This window comes from Thamnophis sirtalis, unplaced genomic scaffold, assembly GCF_051295495.1.
Source record: "Thamnophis sirtalis isolate CommonGarterSnake01/CBP01778 unplaced genomic scaffold, rThaSir2_p1.2 scaffold_2, whole genome shotgun sequence".
Taxonomy (NCBI): Eukaryota; Metazoa; Chordata; class Lepidosauria; order Squamata; family Natricidae; genus Thamnophis; species Thamnophis sirtalis.
This window is the reverse complement of record NW_028261382.1, coordinates 94,386,425-94,406,164: the sequence shown is the minus strand read 5'-3', so window position 1 is coordinate 94,406,164 and position 19,740 is coordinate 94,386,425.

The following is a 19,740-nucleotide window of genomic DNA, read 5'->3' as shown; positions in this document are numbered from 1 at the left end:
GAACTAAGGAGGAATTTCCTGACAATAAGAACAATGAATCAGTGGAACAACTTGCCTCCAGAAGTTGTGAATGCTCCAACACTGGAAGTTTTAAAGAAGATGTTGGATAACCATTTGTCTGAAGTGGTGTAGGCTTTCCTGCCTAAGCAGGGGGTTGGACTAGAAGACCTCCAAGGTCCCTCCCAACTCTGCTATTCTATTCTATTCACCCAACAAATCACAAAGCCAGTTGCTAATTATACAATCATAGAATCATGAACCCAGAACAGATTTAAAATGGCCTGACAATTTGCTTTTTAAGCAATTAGTCAAGTCATTGGTTATGAGAAAAGGAGCAGGCCTAACAACTCAAAGCAAGGGCTGCTTCTGAGATATCAAAAGATGAGCCAACTTCCTGTTTAATCATCCAAAGAGACTGTCATTAGCCGGTAGGCTGTCTTTCCTATGTTGCTTTTTATTCCTAATTACGGCTGTACATCAGCACACTCCAAAACAAATAAGCCTAACCTCTTCCTTTTGTGCTCCATGCTGAAAATATCCTGGCTGCCTATTAGCTAACTGAAGCTTCAACGCAGTCATTTGTATTCTGTTGACTCTTCTTAGGTAAAGGTAAAAGTTCCCCTCGCACATATGTGCTCGTCGTTCCTGATTCTAGGGGGGCAGTAATCACCTCCGTTTCAAAGCCGAAGAGCCAGCGCTGTCTGAAGACGTCTCCGTGGTCATGTAGCCGGCATGACTAAACGTCGAAGGTGCACGGAACGCTGTTACCTTCCCACCAAAGGTGTGTTCCTATTTTTCTACTTGCATTTTTACGTGCTTTTGAACTGCTAGGCTGGCAGAAGCTGGGACAAGTAACAGGAGCTCACTCCGTTACGCGGCGCTGGGGATTCGAATCACTGAACTGCTGAGCTTTCTGATCAACCAGCTCAGCGTCTTAGCCACTGAGCTGCCGCGTCCCTTCTTCTGACTCTTCTTACCGGCTGAAAAGTCCCGGGTGAACAAGGTTCGGGTTGGAAAGCCCCTTCCAGAGCATAATACCCTTCTTTCACCATCATCTGGGTAGCCGTTCTGGCAGAGCCAGTGCAGAAATAACCCGGTTTGCATGGCCCAGTTGGGGATACAGTACTTGTTCCATCACAGTAAAGCCTAATATTAGAATGAAAAAAAAAAAGCTTTATTATATTCATTTTCTCTGTTCTGACTTAGGCTTCCCAAGAGCATGAAACAAACTCCTGGTCCCGACAAAAACCCCTTTTATTAATTGACTGTGAATTCTGCTCCTTCACATCCAGCAAAGTCTTTCGAGGGAGGATTTTCAGTCACAGACCTTATCTGTCTTGGAGAGCTGCCAAGCCGATATCTGCAGAACTTGGCAAGGAGTCTCAAAGAGTCACGAACCAATGAAGCGAACTAATCATCTCCTGCAAACTCCACTCCCCTTTCGCTCCTCTTTTATTTCCTCTGGGAGGGGCCATTCATCGTCTACCGGTGGCCTTACTCCCAAGTCAACCCTTGTTACTTAGCTGTTCCCTTCATCTGGCAATTCTATGCATGCACACACTGGGAACAGGCTCCAGCTGTTTGTCTGCCTCATTGACGTCTGACTCTGACGGCAGCTGATAACTGTCATACGGCCTTGGCCCCTCTCTGACACAGAACCCTTATTAGAGCCTTCCCCAGACTCCAGGATTGGCCCATGTTCCTCCCCAACCTCCTAACTGTCCGAATCTGCTTCCAGCTCCATTAGTACTGTCCGAAGACGTCTCCGTGGTCATGTGGCCAGCATGACTAAACGGCGGAGGTGCACAGAACACTGTTATCTTCCCACCAAAGGTGGTCCCTATTTTTATACTTGTATTATTTACATGCTTTCGAACTGCTAGGTTGGCAGAAGCTGGGACAAGTAATGGGAGCTCACTCCATTATGCGGCGCTAGGATTCGAACCACCGAGCTGCCGACCTTTCTGATTGACAGCGTCTTAGCCACTGAGCCACCACGTCCCTAAAGAAGGCTTGAACAAATAGATGAAGGATGGGTTTAATAATGCTTTCAATAATCATAATCATAAAAAGATGCAACTTGACTTTGGCTATTGAGCACTGGGGAAAGTTGACTAACTAATCCAGGATAATTATGACCGTGAGACCTCCTTTGTATGCATTCCAGAGGCATCTGACTTTTTTAAAAGGGGAGATTAAAGAAATATTGAAAAAGACACACTTTTAGTCTGATCAGCCAAGCCTCGCTTTCTTATATGTTTAATCTAGATGACATGCAGCCCTATTCATCATTGGACTTCAACCAGAGATTAAGCATGGCTCATAACTTAATTCTTCAGTTCCAATTACCATTTTTCCCCCAAATCACCTTGAAACATGAAACAGGAGAATTAATGCATCTCATATATTATAGCAGAAATTGTATTTCCCCCAATTGTTATGTAAATGTGGAAGCCTGCACCAGAATATTGAAATTCCACTTCCAACAGATATAATACTTCTTAGCACGGAGATTTTTTGTGTAATGTAATTCATGAGCTATTCACGTTATGTTTGTCACCTGACTCAACTTCCCTACAGGTGTCTAGTCCCGTCTCCCTAACTGAGTATCCTCCAAATGTGTTGGATAACACCCCATACAGTTGTCCAACACATAGAAGGTTGCTTTACACCTTGTGGGTGATCATGAAGCTGATTTCTACTTCTTCCAGGAACAGCAGGTTTTCATTGTAATACTATCTGGCAGTGGTGAGATTCAATTTTTTTTTTACTACCAGTTCTGTGGGCATGGCATGGCTTGGTGGGCATGGCAGGGGAAGGATACTGTAAAATCTCCATTTTTCCCCACTCCAGAGGAAGGTTACTGCAAAATCCCCATTTCCTCCCACTCAGTTGGGACTCGGGAGGCAGGGAATAGATAGGGGCGGGGCCAGCCAGAGGTGGTTCTCTGGACTACTCAAAATTTTCCACTTGCGGTTCTCCAGAATTCAACAAAACACCTCACCAAAATATCCACCACATTGTGTCCAATACGAGCTTATAGCGGCCCAATGTCTGATTTTTTCAACATAGACCACCCTGTTCTTGAATGGCTGGGTGGGCAGTAGATTAACATTTGAACTACTATAAGTCCATGTATTTGCCCTACGCTAAATAAATAAATAAACTTTCAGACCTGCACGATTCTGTTAATATAGCCTTATTGTCAGGTCCCATAGATTCCTTTTGGGACACTGCCATTTTGGTGGGGAGTGGACCTGGGTGCATTCTTTGGTTTATAGCCTTTTTCCTGGTGCCTATCTATCCTGTACTTTGATTTACCTTCGTGGGAATGTAAGTGGGGGAGGGGCATCTGTTTTGTCTCAGCTGTGGAGCCTCCAGCAAGAGACACCTGAGAACAGCTTCTTATCACCTTCTCAGTAATTCTCAAAACAACTGTGGATTGGCTTATTCAACACCCGGTTGAGGGGGTGGGTTTCTAACTGTCTTAACCTAACAGAATTGCACTGGGATCCTCAGATCCTGCTTCCTTTATCTTGCTATCGCTTTTCTTCAATAAAAGGCTCATTTTGAGATGCTAATTGTTTCAAGGGTTCTACTTTCTTGGCCCTTACACTTATAATGAGGTAGAATGAGCTCATCTGGTCGTGGGAAGGCTGACACTCACCCAGGTGGGCAGTCCAAGCATTGCTTCTGATAGCTCAACCCACTGGTGTTACTGTAGGTTCCTGCAGGGCAAAGGATGGGTGCAGATGATCCAATGGGGCAATAGGTGCCTGGTGGACAGATGTTCCCAGTGACTCCATCAGTGGGCACCTGAAAGAGAAGAAGAGCTACATAGATACATATACAATATATACCAGAGTGAAAGATGATAAAGGACAGATGCATTCCTCCCTATTTAATTTTCCATAGAGAGTAATGCTGAATCTCTATGGCTTTCTCAGTATCACTTTTGTATTTGAGTGTCTATGGAGCTCCTCAATCATCCAAGTCATGGTTGTCCCTAAGGTGCTTTTTCAATAGGCAACTGGACTTTCTTTGAAGACGTTTCACCTCTCATCCAAGAAGCTTCTTCTTCTGGCTGAATGGTGGGAAATGGAAGGATTTATACTCCTTGCAGACAGCTGGTCACTTACCTTCTTTTAGAGAGCCATTGAGGCCACCCAGGGGGTTATCCGTGTTGTTGGGGTCACCTGAGTGATGCAAATGGGAATGGAGCGTTCTTGGAACTGTTGAAAGGACTGTGTTGTAAACTGGAGATAGATGATGCTGTATCCATCCACCTCTGTTAAGAGAAGGCTGATCAATTTTGACATAGATGGCCTCTTTGACCCCTCTTTCAAACCAGCAAACCTCTCTGTCCAAAATGTGGACTTTGGTGTCTTCAAAAGAGTGACCTGTGTCTTTTAAATGCAGATGGACCGCTGAATATAGTCCTGATGTGTTTGTTCTCCTATGTTGTGCCATGTGTTTATGAAGTGGTTGTTTTGTTTCCCCAATGTACAGATCTGCACATGGCTCATTGCATTGTACTGCATATACCACATTGCTCAGTTTCTGTCTGGGTGTTTTAGCTTGTGGGGGAGAGCTTCTGCCTTAGTGTATTCTTGGGTATGGGTACAACAGGTATGTTGTATTGGCTGAAGATCCTACTGAGCTCTTCCGATATGCTTGCCACATACAGAGTGACAACGTTGCTTCATTTATTGTTTTCTTTATCTGTTATGGAGTTACTTCTATAGGGTCTTTTTTGAGATTTGATGAAGGGCCTTTTATATTTGTGGTATAAAAGCAGAAGGGAAGAGGAGGTTGGACTGAATATACATTCCAGAGGTGGGTTCCTACCAGTTCGCACCTATTCGGTAGAACCGGTTCGTCAAATCTACTGAACTGGTTAGAAGAGGTTCCACCAGTGGACCCGGAAAGCAGGCCACACCTACAGAAGAGGTTCCAAAAAATTTTGAAACCCACCACTGACACACACACACACACACACATAGAAAGAGAGAGAGAGAAAGAGAAAGAAAGGAAGAAAGAAAGAAAAAAGAGAAAAAGAAAAAGTGAGAGAGAGATGAAAGAAAAAAAGGAAAAAGGGACAGAGAGACAAAAGGAAGGAGAGAGAGAGAGAGAGAGAGAGAGAGAGAGAGAGAGAGAGAGAGAGAGAGAGAAAGAAAGAAAGAAAGAAAGAAAGAAAGAAAGAAAGAAAGAAAGAAAGAAAGAAAGAAAGAAAGAAAGAAAACACATGGCCGGCAAGCCACTCCCACCAGGTCACATGGTCAGCAAGCCACTCCCACAAAGGAGACCACACCCACAAAGTAGGTTCGAACATTTTTTGAAACCCACCACTGATACATTCCTTTCCATGCTGTAAATTACTGGATGTAAGTAGAAGTGATTGATCATCTACCATCAGGCTGGTGACAACTCTTCCCGACCACATAGATCTTCTCCAGAATGGCCCTTTAATTCTTTCCCCAGCATTCCCATTCCTGCCCTAATTGAATTTATCTACTCCGCTTCTAGCCGCCCTCTTCTTTTTCCTTCTACTCTTCCCAGCATCTCTCAAGAGAGTTGGGTTCTTTCATAATTAACTGGAGCAGGCAAATATGTACACAAGTGAAGTATCACTGTTGTTTCTTGGGGATGTGCGGTGAGAGAGGACAGAAAATATCTAAGCAAGAGTCAGACTTACCGAAGACACTGCTCTTCTCCAGCAATAAAACCCTGCCTCGCACCGGCCGCTCGGAGCAGTCTGTCCTGGCATGGCACAGAAAAACCCTGCTCTGCAGGGGATGCATTCCTGAAGGCTTCTCAACCCTTTCCTGATCCCGTAAGTTCCTTCTGGGCAAGCTTCCGCCTGTGCACTACCAGGAGGACAATAAAACCCCTGAAAAACAAAGACAACGTTGGTGTCTATAGTTAGTGTCCCTCCGGTGAATTAAATCCAATTTGAGGGGTCCTTGGTGCTCTCTGAGCTTGAACTCACTGTCTCCTGGTTTCTAGGCTGGTGCCTTTGCCTTCACCACTAGACTCAACTGGTTCTCTTATGGAGGACACAAGTATACTCTTCAAGGAAGATTCACTGCAACCATGGGATTGGAGGTAACATGCCAATTAAGCACAGTTGCAGACAAACATGGAAGAGGGTATGTTTTCATCTCTAGCTGTGAGTACCAAGAAACATCTGTTTGTCCTTGGTGAAAATGCAGTAATTGTTAGTGACCTTTAACCTAACCCAGCTTGGTTATCCTTATGCTCTTATTCTGTATTTCCATGGGGAAATTAAGAGGAGCGAGTGTCATCCAGATGTTTTAAAGAAGGATTTGGTTCCCCTCGCACATATGTACTAGTCATTCCCAACTCTAGGGGGAGGTACTCATCTTTGTTTCAAAGCAGAAGAGCCAGTGTGATCCAAAGATTTCTCCGTGGTCATGTGGCCAGCATGACTAAATGTCAAAGGCTCACGGAACGCTGTTACCTTCCTGTTCTGACCCCCCCTCGTCCCACACCAAAACACTCCAAGCCAAAGATACTTTATGAATTTATTCACAGACAGACAGGTCCTTGGAAGCAAACTGGTACAGATAAGCCAGGGCAGCAATCCAGCACAGATAAGCCCTGGCAGCAATCCAACCTGCCAAGCTCACAATACTGTTCATCAAACATTAGTTAATGCGTTGACTTCTGCAAGAGGGGCGTGTGAACAAGCAGTCTTTTTATAGTCTGGAGAGGAGCCTAATGACCACCAGCTGAGTGCAATTACCTCCTGTACTTGCGCAACTGTTCCTGACGCCTATTAGCTCTTCGATGCCAGGCATCCAGGAACAACTCACTGCTGGCTTCTGGATCACTCTCCCTTGTCTCCTCCACACTGGTCCAAGGCTCAGGCACCTCCTGGTGGCCACCCAGTCTCTCTGTGCCCTGCTCGGAGTCAGAACCCCGTCCAGGGTCCTCCACATCCTCCAGAGCCGATTCATAGGGCCCCTCACTGTCGGAGTCTGGTGGCAGCTCCAACGGCTCCTGCTGGGCCACAACACCTTCCCACCAAAGGTGGTCCCTATTTTTCTACTTGCATTTTTACATGCTTTTGAACTGGTAGGTTAGCAGAAGCTGGGACAAGTAACGGGAGCTCACTCCGTTAAGCAGCGCTAGGAATTCGAACCGCTGAACTGCCGATCTTTCTGATCAACAAGCTCAGTGTCTTAGCCACTGAGCCACCGTATCCCTCATCGTATCTAGTTTGGGTAATGCAACATTTTGCAAGAAGTCAGCTAAGCTCAGAGTGCACCAAGAACTCCCTCATCTCAGCCTTGAGTTACAAATATTCCCCTTTGTTCAATCTGATTTAATTCATTAGCTGCAGATCCTCATGCAAGCAGAAGAATATCTTCCCTAATAAAAGAACAAAAGAGGAAATGCCCCTTGGGTGGGAAAAAGAATTTCTAATTAGGTCCAACAGAGGCTGAAGAACCTGACAATTAGAGGAACAAAAAAGTTCCAAAGAAGATAGAAAACAGATCTGCAATATCTTGAAAAAATAGATGCTCAGAATCCTGAACAGAAGCACATATTTATCCCATTTATTTGCAATGAATATTTTGTTTTCTACCAACTTACCATTGGACAGATTTTAGGTAGGACCATTGCTACAGAATCACAGTAGAATCCAGCTGGGCATGTTTGGCATTCATCTCCTCCATTCAGAGTGGAATTGTCCCAGTAGAAGCCAAGTAGGCATGGATTTGAGAAGGGGAACCCCGTCCCTGAGGGGCATGCATAGCCCGAGGGGCAATCTCCAGTCTAAAAGAAAACATACACACATGTAGGAGAAGGACTGGCAGAACCAGGGGTGGAGTTAAAAGAGGCATCAGTCTAGAATCCCTATGTTGCCACATGTAAGCTAAGTCCAACCCTCCTTGAGTGCCATTGGTGCTTACCTATCTCTAGCCAAGTGTTAACTCTTAGTAGAGAAGGTTCTTATGCATACGCTATAGCAAGAAATCAATTATTGAACCTTCACTGTGGACCTGGTCTTTCACGCCTGATAACAAATATGTCTACACTGTCAATTACATGAATGTTAGATTAGATTAACAGAGTTGGAAGGGACCTTGTAGGTCATCTAGTCCAACCCACCGCCCAAGTAGGAGACCCTAGACCATTTCAGACAGATGGCAGTCCAGTCTCTCTTCTTGAAAGCTTCCAGTGATGAAGCTCCCACAACTTCTGAAGGCAACTTCTGTTCCATGGGTTGATTGCTCTCAAGGTCAGAAAATTATCATTTCGAAAGAATATCATTTTGGCTACAAGTTTCCCCAGCTTTCTCTACTCCACCCTCCCTTTCCCACAACTCTATCCGGCCTTGCTGTGGCCACCCTGAAGACATTCCAAGATGGCTCCAGGGTTAACATCTGGGAGTGTAGAAGTTCCACAAATTGAGTATCGCACATAACATTTTAAAAAAGAGGGGGGGTCCTATTCTTCTTTTACCCTCCCTCTCTCCAACTGAACTCTTCTGAAGAAATTAAGATGCCCAATGGGGATGGTTACTTGGGTTTGCCCTTCTAAAAGTATCTCAGTCTACAAGATACAAAGGGGAATGGGGGAGATAGGAAGACCACTGTCTGGTATCAGAAGATGGGTGGGAAGCAGAGGTGGTATTCAGCCAACTGATAGTGGGAAATTTGAGTAGTTTGGAGAACCAGCAAATAGCCTTGTCCCTGCCCCCACTGACTACCAGCCTCCCAGTTGATCTTCTTTTGTTTCCCTGAACAGGAGAATGGAGCAGGAAGCAGGTTAGTGGGATGGGGAAGGAATGGGGATTTTGCAGTGTCATTCCCCTGCCATGCCCACAAAGTCACACTCACAAAGCCACACCATGCCTACAGAACTTATAGTAAAAAAATTTGAATCCCACCACTGGTGGGAAGTCATGCAAGGATTGAAATTGGGGAAGAACATCCAGGAGGGGACATATTGTAGATAACCAAGACTGGAGTCCCTGGGCTGAGAATTTCATCACCGAAGTACTCACAATTTGGGATATTCCTTGGGGTTGGTGTCCTTCTTCATAACAATACTTGCCCTTAGGACATAGCAAGCATTGCTCTGCCTTACTTAGCCCCCTTTGATCCCCATAGGTCCCATTAGGACAGGGCTTTGCGTGAGGATACTGGAGGGGAAAGAAAGAATGGAAGCTGCTCTTAAAGCAAGCCGCGTTTGGCATAATAGCACATGCTTATGACACATTAAAACGCTCCAAGCTCTTTGTGCTCACTTCATTTGTTTAAACCTGACTCATTTGGCCCCCTCTTTCACTGCGGCTCTCAAATTATCCTTGAAAATACCTGCAATTCTGATAGATTTGCTTCGCAGGTTCCCATGCAGCAACTTTGTAAAACAGAAGCTAAAGACCATTATAACCTATCAAATGGATTGCTTGCACACATTTCTCTGGGTTGAATTCCTTTTAATCACCTAATGTAAGAAATCAGAGTGGATTCTAAGAGAGAGCTAATCACTTGCTTTAAAAGCCTGGACTTCACGGCTGTTAGTAAAGGTAAAAGTTCCCCTCAGACATATGTGCTAATAATTCCTGACTCTAGGGAGCAGTGCTCATCTCCGTTTCAAAGCTGAAGAGCCAGCGCTGTCCGAAGATGTCTCCGTGGTCATATGGTTGGCATGACTAAATGCCATAGGAGCACGGAACACTGTTACCTTCCCACCAAAGGTGGTTTCTATTTTTCTACTTGCATTTTTACATGCTTTCGAACTGCTAGGTTGGCAGAAGCTGGGACAAGTAACGGGAGCTCACTCCATTATGTGGTGCTAGGGATTCAAACCGCTGAACTGCCGACCTTCTGATCAACAAGCTCAGCCTCTTAGCCACTGAGCCATCATTACAGAAATGGAAACACCATTACAAAAATGGAAATTTCCAAGTTCCTCCAGCTCAGACACTGAGTCATAACCTAAAGCTGGATTCCTGTAGGTGGCGCTCTCCACTGGAGGTGGTTGATGGGATTAAGAAGATGACCTCACCCTCCTGCCATCCATCCCAAGGAGCCGAGGTGGTGCAGTGGTTAGGGTGCAGTACTGCAGGCCACTTTAGCTGACTGTTATCTGCAGTTCAGCGGTTCTAATCTCACCGGCTCAAGGTTGACTCAGCCTTCCATCCTTCCGAGGTGGGTGAAATGAGGACCCAGACTGTGGGGGCGATATGCTGACTCTGTAAACTGCTTAGAGAAGGCTGAAAGCCCTATGAAGCGGTATATAAGTCTAACTGCTATTGCTATTGCTATCCCCTTAGTTTTAGTCTTTATATAACTTTTCTTAATTTTAATTGGTTTTTTTATAATCTTTTTACTGTTTGTAAGCCTTCTAGAGTCACTATCACTACAATGGGATACAATGCTATGGCTATTGCTTGCTATTGATGAAAATTCAAGAGAGGAGACACTGGACCAAGTTCATTGATGCCTACTCACCATGTTGCCTGGTGGGCAGTAGTAGCCTCTTGGACAAGCGTGGTCTTCAGCGTTGGGAATAGCTGCCAGGCCTCCAGGGCAAAGCAAACCAGCTGGGCAGACCATCCGATCCAACATTATCTCCCGGCTGGTATTCATGTCCGCACAAAAATGCCCAACAAGGCACGAAGAACAGGAGATAGATCCAGGTTCCTACCCAGCAAGAAGAGGAAAGAGAAACAGGGCATCAACTGGGATGCTCAGAACTTACTAATAAAGAAGAACATTTGTAGCTCAGGGTTGAAGTGACGGGCCCTTGGTGCTCTCTCTCTGCTTGCTTGTTTTCTTGCAGTGCTAAAAGGGAGAAGAAGGAGGAGGAAGAGGAGGAAGACTCTGGGATCCTTGGTGCTCTCTGAGCTTGCTTTTTTCTTACAGACGTGTTGTGGCCCAGCAGGAGCCGTTGGCGCTGCCTCCAGACTCCGACAGTGAGGGGCCCTATGAGCCGGCTCTGGAGGATATGGAGGATCCTGGACAGGGAGGAGACAAGGGAGTTGGTCCTGGATGCCCGACAATGGAGGGCTAATAGGCGTAAAGAACAGTTACGCAGTTACAGGAGATAATTGAGCTCAGCTGGTGGTAATTAGGCTCCTCTCAAGACTGTAAAAGGAATGACTTTCCACACCCTCATCGCAGGAATCAACGTATTTACTAGAGCTGGAGAAGCTATCGTGGCTAGCTTGGCAGGCTGGATTGCTGCCAAGGTTAGTCGGTGCTGGATTGCTGCCAACGTCTAATCTGTGCTGGATTGCTGCCAAGATCTAGTCTCTGTGTTAATAAATCCTTGAAGTATCTTTGTCTTGGCGTGCTTTGGTGTAGGAAGGGGGGGGGTCAGAACACAGATGTTTCATTACCCTAAGCAGGTATCATCATGAGTGCTAGAAGGTAGTGGGGTTTATGGAGAGGAAGAGGAGGAGGAGGAAGACTGTGGGGTTCTTGGTGCTCTCTGAGCTTGCTTGTTTTCTTACAGATGTTTTATTACCCAAACTAGGTAACATCATCAGTGCTAGAAGAGGTCTGAATGAGAGCAAGCTCCCCTCCCCTCCCAGGAATTGAGAAGAAAGGATGTGTGTGGAGAGAAAGAGACTCAGATTAACACTCCGGATGTCTCTCATCATTTTAGAAGGCCTGATTAGGCATCTGTCAGGGTTCCAAGTAATACACCCATACCAAACAGAACTCTGAGGCAAGGAGGTTCCTCAAAGAACAAGTTTATTGGATATATCATATTGGCACAAACGGGTCCTGCGGTTTTCAACTAATTAAAAGTAAAAATTTTCCCCCTTCTCTCAGTCAATCAAATAGTCCACCGAAGATGCTGTCCGGTTGCTTGGAAACTTCCCTCTTCCTCTTTTCTCCAGCCACCTGTGGGAATGTCCTTGGTTCTCAAGGGGAAACTATTTTGTTTTGGCTACAGAATTCAAATTATCTCTACTCCCTGCTTTCCTATCCCTCAACACCATTGTGGCCACACTGACGCCTCCGAGGTGGCCCTGGTCAGGCCAGCTTCAGAGTTGACAGCATCTTTGTAAAAGTGGGAAACCAGTTTTGGATTTTGTGCTCGAGGTGGCGAAAAAAAATGAAACTTTGATTTGGGATATTGCGGATTAGATTGGTTTGTTGCTATAGACATGGCTCATATATATTATTATGCAAAAGTAAAAGACTGAGGTTATATATTATGTACCTTATTCTACTATGCAAAAGGAGTCAGAAGTCAATGGTTTTCTTTTTTTTCTTCTCTTCTCTTTACCCTACAGTTTTTCCTCTTTCCTTTCCTCCCCTTATTTCCCCTTTATTTTCATTTATTTCTGTACATATTTTGATAAACTAATAAAAAAATATAAACAGTTTGAGGCTTCTTTATAAGATTACTTCTGATTCCTAACCTCACCAGCCTAGGAACATAAGAAATGCAATAAATAAACCACCTCATTTGCCATTTGTCTCTCTAGTTTAATCCCCATCTCTGATCATAATAAGCATCTTTGTAATAAAGATATTTGATCTCAGGCCAAACGCTGAAGTTATTATAGAAAGCTAGCCCGGAGGAGATCAGAAGTACAAACCAGAGAACAACAATGCTTCGTTTTTGTGGTGAAAGGACGCAGGGTTTGGGGCTGATTTGTAGAATAAAAGCTTTTGCTGTTCTCTTAATCAGTGGTTCTGAGACGCTGTTTCCCTTTTGTTAGCAAAATGAACATTCAATTGCCTTGCAATTTCAACTCCCCCAGGAGCCAATCAGGAACAGTCCTATATGCCCCCCTTCTTTTTCCCCTTGCTTTAATCCTTCTGAAAACGAAGAACAGAAAACTATCCAAGTGGCATAATGTTTTGGCATGGCAAATGGCCATTGGCCCTTACTAAAAGGACATGGGATGACCTGGGATGTGGCACGAAAGTAACACAGCCAAAAAACAGGTCTAAATCCCCTTTATTGCTCCAACTTTGCCCCCAAACATCCCCACATTTACTACAAGTCATGGAGCACCTTCAACAGCCTCTGGCTGTGAGTAGTCCAGTAACCAAGGTTAGCCAAACAGTAACCAGAGCAAGAAGTTCAGAGAAGCATGCAAACTGGGCAAGCCTCACAAGCACAGGAATCTCCAGGCATTGGCAAGTGCACACAAGATTCCACAGATCCCATGCTTGTTCCCAACAAATACCTCTCTCACCCGCATTTCCTTACACCTCAGTCCCCAGGTGTGCCTTGTAAAGAAGGGTGAGGTGCTCTCTTTCCGAGTAGCCTGCTCAATCTGCACTGTTCTCGCCTTCTCTCCTCTCTCCGTACTCTCGGATCAGGAGAGAGTGGTCCTTGCTCCTCGCCTGAGCTCTGTCTCTCGTGTTCATCTTGCCCTTCTTCCTCCCTGTCTACAAGCTGTTCTAATCCTAAAATCCCTTGGCTTGACTGGCCCTGCCCTTCCCTATTTTCCTCCACAGTCAATGAAGCCACCCCCTCGGATTCCAGTTCGTCTTCCCCCACAGATTCAGGCTCCTTTGGGGGCATGGCAAGACATCAGTTTCTACCTATTGAAATGCCTGCCTGAAGCATCTGTAGCTTTCGACATGTATGCATTGAAAAGGGGCCCAGATCCTATTGACTCAATTCCAAGGGTCTGGCCTCCACTTCTGTGAGATGACGCTATGGTCCAAATAGCTCCCTAAAGGGTAACTTGGTTGCTGTTGACTAAAAGCAAAGCTACGGGTAGGATTTTGTTAGACTTTGAGAGTCTCTTTTGCTGGGAAGAAGTAATGGTGGAGAATACACAAGTTATGGTCCATTAGGAGTTAATGGTCACCTAAGGTCCCAAGAAAACATAGCCAACGGTAGCCGATGGCAAGGAAAGGTGCACATTGACGTTTAGCAACTTCAGGAGAAACAGAGTTGGATAAGTAAGTAGGATGAAGAACAGGAGGACTTAAAACTATACTGAACTTGGAAATACACTGACTTTTACCTATATCGCAGAATTATTATGATCTTCTACAGAAGGAAACTATGTCTCTCTCTGTCTGTCTGTATCTACCTATCTACCATTCTCTATCTACCTACCTACTTACCTACCTCTCTCTAGATAGATAGATAGATAGATAGATAGATAGATAGATAGATAGATAGATATCCAATCTCTTTATAGTTTTTCTCTCTCTCTCCCTCTCTCTCACACACACACAGAGGCACACACAGAGAGACAGTGATGAGAGAGAGAGACAGAGACAGAGAGAGACAGAGTGAGAAACAGATAAACAGAAAGAGAGAGAGCTCTGTAGCAGAAAAGATATTTTCAATGTATATCTGAAGTTCTAAACTGAAATATAAGGTTACTACCGAGAGAACTGCCAATGATTTCTGTTAGAGCGAAAGATACATCAAAGATACATCATCAACCAGCCAATTCCATCCACTTACTGCTATTGCATATCTATCACATCAAATTTGTAAACCAAAATCTTCAGGACGGATAGAGACAGACAGGCCAAGAGCTAAAAAAGCAACTTCCCCCAATCAGTTGCCTTGAAGATATTCTGGATTTCAATTTCTATTAGCTTCAGACAGTGAGGTTAATACCCTAAAAATCAAAATGGAGTCATCATCCTAAACCTTTGGAAATACAGCCACAAATCTGTTGATGTTCTGGACAATTTTCCTTTAGATTGGTTAGTTTTTTGGGCTGCTTCTCCATCAGTTTGGTGGTACTTACTGAAAATTTGCCAGGTCCGCACAGTTGAGGTGTAATAGTGCCCATCTCGGGACATTGGTATCCACCTGGGCACAGTGCACAATCCTCAGCTGATGTTGCTCCATGCTCTGAATGATACGTCCCCCTGCATCCGAAGAAAGCATGAAATAAAAATCAGTTTAACCAGTTCTCTGTTGCAGCTCCGGCCCTCTGGAACGAGCTCCCTGTTGAGATCCGGACCCTTACTACCCTCCCGGCCTTCCGCAAAGCCACCAAGTCCTGGCTGTTCCAGCAGGCTGGGGGAAGCTGAGAAGCATCTACCTCCACGGAAATTGTGAACGTTGGTTTTGTTTTTAATATGTTGTCTTTGTCTCGTTTCCCCCCTTTCCCTTGTCTTTTGTGAGCCGCCCGGAGTCCTCCGGGAGTGGGCGGCATACAAGACAAATAAATAAATAAATAAATAAATAAATAAATGAATGAATGAATGAATGAATGAATGAATGAATGAATGAATGAATGAATGAATGAGTTGGGTGAGATGGGATGAATGGGCAAAAGGGAATCTTTAGATATTTTTAGTTGGATTAAAAGCAGCCTTGATATCAAGCCATTGCTTTCCTGATGCCTCGCTAAGTCATCTGGTCTAATCTGGTTTCCTTCACCAGACCTATAGTGCAAAGGTCTTCAATCTTGGTGACTTGATGACTTCATGTCAGCCAAGGAATTATGGGAGATGAAATCCACATGTCATCAAGTCGCCAAAGTTGGAAAACTCTACATGGTGAACTCAGTACTTAATTCAGGTTGGACAAGGTAGAAGAACTCAAATCTTTTCCCTAAGAACATATTACAATGATATCTTGTTGTTGATAAATAATCTTAATAAGGGAATAATTAACAATTGGTATATATATGTAGCGACTATTTAGAATATTTGGTTGAAAAATGAAGGAATAAGATTTCTGTTTGAACGTATGATGTTTAGAGTTTAGAGTTTTATTTCATTTGTATGCCGTCCTTTTCCCTAAGGGGACTCAGGGCGGCTCACAACTCAAAGAAGGGAAGGGGGGATACAGACAGTTTAACAACAACACAAAACAATACATAGTTAAAAAGCACAACAATCATACCATTCGAGATAGGGGCAGCGAATCTTTAGCCCCAGGCCTGCCGGAACAGCCAGGTTTTAAGGGCTTTGCGGAAGGCCTGGAGGGTGGTGAGGGTTCGAATCTCCACGGGGAGTTCGTTCCAGAGGGTCGGAGCAGCCACAGAGAAGGCCCTCCTCCGGGTAGTCGCCAGTCGACACTGGCCGGCGGATGGGATTCGGAGGAGGCCTAGTCTGTGGGATCTAATTGGAGGTAGTGGAGGTAATTGGCAGCAGGCAGTCTCTCAAGTACCCAGGTCCAATATCATGAAGGGCTTTATAAGTGACGACTAGCGCCTTGAAGCGTATCCGGAGACCAATATGATGTACAAGGATAATAATGAACATAAGCATACCTGATAGTTGATTGGTGGAATTATGCATAATTGAAAATAGTGGTATACAAATATAAATGGTTAGTAAAAAAAATTTCTTTCACATTGGGATTCTATAAAGGTATACTGTTATCAAATAGACAATCAAGAATGTAAGGGAATTATGATTTATTGGGAAAAAATAATACTAATTGTAATTGAACATATACTGTACAATGAAAGTGAGGTATTTAGTTATACTAGATGAAAAAATCTGTGATGGTAAATATTATTCGAGAATATGGATGTAAAAACACTTGTAACCAAATGACATGCTGTATGTGATGATGCTTTTTTTGTCTTTTTTGGTTTTTTTAAATTGTTGTGTGTGTGTGTGTTGTCTGTTTAATAAAAATAAAAATTTACATTAAAAAAAAGCTGAAATCTTTTGAGCAGTAGAATGAGATTAGCTTAAATAAACCAGTGACAGGGTCCGGATCATAACAGCTTCAAAGACCCAGCATCTTTCACTCCCTGGAATAAAATATCGGATTACTTTTGGACCGACAGTTGAAATGCTCCTCAATAAATGTGAGCGGATGGCACTTGAGGCCAACAGAATCTCTTAGATGGGTTTAAGATCTTGGCACTTCTCTGCTCTTTACAAAATCCTTGCCTCTGGTCACTCCAACAATGGCCCCCCGCCTCCAAGGCAGCCACATCGGTTTCTCTCCAGGAAGAAGAAAACTTTGCAAGCAGGGGTGAAATCAACTTACCATTGCTACCAGTTCGTTAGCAATGTGAGCACGCCCGCACGTGCCACCCAGGGGTGGGTTCAGCACACAATTTTTTTTTGTGCCCCCATCTATTCTCTGCCTCCCAAGCCCCAGCTGATAGGAAGGGAATGGGGATTTTGCAGTAGCCTTCCTCTAGAGTAGGGAGGGAATAGAGATTTTACAGTATCCTTCCCCTGCCATGCCCACCAAGCCACGCCCACCAAGCCACGCCCATCCTTATAATAGCAATAGCAATAGCAATAGCAGTTAGACTTATATACCGCTTCATAGGGCTTTCAGCCTTCTCTAAGCGGTTTACAGAGTCAGCATATCACCCCCACAGTCTGGGTCCTCATTTCACCCACCTCGGAAGGATGGAAGGCTGAGTCAACCTTGAGCCTGGTGAGATTTGAACCGCTGAACTGCAGATAGCAGTCGGCTGAAGTGGCCTGCAGTACTGCACCCTAACCACTGCGCCACCTCGGCTCATGAATGGATTATTGTGATACCCAAAACGTTGGAAAATTTGACTTACAGTGGACAGTATCCTGGTTTGATGGTTGCTTTTGGGCAATATAGTCCCTTTGGACAACCAAGGCAATCATCCACATCACGATTCCCATGTTTGCTGCTGTACGTTCCCGCTGGGCATGGAAACTGCGTACTTGTCTGACTTCCTGAACCAGAAAGACAGAATGCATCAACCATAATCGTGGGGAAGAGGGAAAAAGGAAGGGAAATGTTTGTCTGACACATTTTTCTTTTTATTATACCGGTCTGTGATCCAGGCTGAATAAAGCGTATTAAATAAAGCCTACCATGTTTCTACAAGATCGAACACTCCGAGTCAAACAAAGCATACACGATAAAAGATCTCTATTTGTCTATCAGAAACATAGATAGAAAAAGATGCTGCCATGAGTTATAGCAACAAACAAGCCTTCCAGGAGTTTCTCCCCCCCCCCCCGCCCCTTTGAGACACTGTCTAGTCAGTGTTTCTCAGGCTTGGCAAATTTAAGGTGGGTGCTGTGGCCTGTCGACTGCCAGCAGAGCTAGCAGCATAGGAGGAGGAGGAGGAGGTTGAGGGAGAGCCTGGGACAGCTTCTGAACCATTGGACGGCTATGATGAGGAAACAGCATTGGAGACAGAGGCAGAGCTGGGGCCTTCCATCCTCCCTCAGGTGGAGAGGCAGCTGTCTTCGGGGCCTGAGCTAAGTGATGGGGAAGAACAGGTGGCGTTTGCATCCCAAATGCTTGTACGTGTAGAGCGGAAAGGAGAGGAGAGCCAAGGAAATCAATCAGCCGGCTCTCAGGGAAAAGCAGACATAGACGCTAGCCAGGCCTTCCTTGGCTGGGAAATAACTAATAGGGTTTGAAAGGGGCTAATTGTCACAGACAACCATTCGATTTCTAGTATACAGCAAGTAATTCAGATTTCTTGGCTAAGCTCAAGATTTTTTGAGAAGAATTACGTTTGATTTTTTGTTTATCCATGTGAATAAAAGATGGTTACTGCCCTGTCATGTTATTCATGCGTAAATGTCTTATCACTACTTGCAAAGGCTGGGTCATAACAGGGAGTGGACTTCAATTTCCAGAATTCAATTCCAAGGCAGCCATGCCAGATGGGGAATTCTGGGAGTTGTAGCCCATACAGAGGGTGTAAAATTGATCTGGTACAGGGAGACATAAAGCTGTGCATTAGAGGCAGTATTGAGCAAGTTCTGACCAGTTCTGGAGAACCGGTCGCGGAAATTTTGAGTAGTTTGGAGAACTGGTAAATACTGGCTCTGACTGGCCCCGCCCCCATCTAATCTCTGCCTCCTGAGTCCCAGCTGATGGGAGGAAATGGGGATGTCGCAGTATCCTTCCCCTGGAGTGGAGAGGAAATGGGGATGTCGCAGTATCCTTCCCCTGGAGTGGGGAGGGAATGGAGATTTTGCATTATCCTTCCCCTGGAGTGGGGAGGAAATGGGGATTTTGCAGTATCCTTCCCCTGGAGTGCAGAGGGAATGTGAATTTTACAGTATCCTTTTACTGGAGTGGGGAAGGAATGGGGATTTTGCAGTAACCTTCCCCTGGAGTGGGGAGGGAATGGGGATTTTGCAGTATCCTTCCCCTGCCACATCCACCAAACCAGGCCCACCAATCCATGCCATGCCCGCCAAGCCACGCCCACAGAACCGGTGGTAATTTTTTTTGAATCCCACCATTGATGCGCATGCTATCATGGGATGGGCAAGTCTGAAATCAGAACAATCCATATGCAAATTCAGCTAATCTTGATTTTCTTGAATTTTGTAATTGAGAAGACTGCTAAATGCGTTTGATCTTGAATCTCACATCTTCCCAGACATGTTCTTCTGAGGCCCTTGATCTTATCACATCGTCTATTGATTCTGACCTAAGGGGACAAACAAATGCACCAGAAGAACACCAACATGCTCATCTTGGATGGGTTCACCTTACCTTCTGGACAAAAATGTCCTGCGCTGCACTTTCCAGATGGAGCATTGGCTCCCGCCAGACAAAACCATCCTGGTGAACATGGGACACACTCTTTTTCTGTGGCCAGACCTGTCTTGTTGCTCCATGTCCCAGGAGCACACTTGTATTGTGTTGGGTATTTGGTCCCTGGAGGGCAGTAATGTCCCATTGGGCATGGGACAGGTGGTCTTTGTTTTCCTCCTGAGCCTTTGAAAAGAATAATGGTCAATAAATTATTAGAATCTGATTTAAATCCAGCAGGACAAATGTGTTGTGTTAGCTAGAAACTCTGGTTTTGTAATTCTAATATTT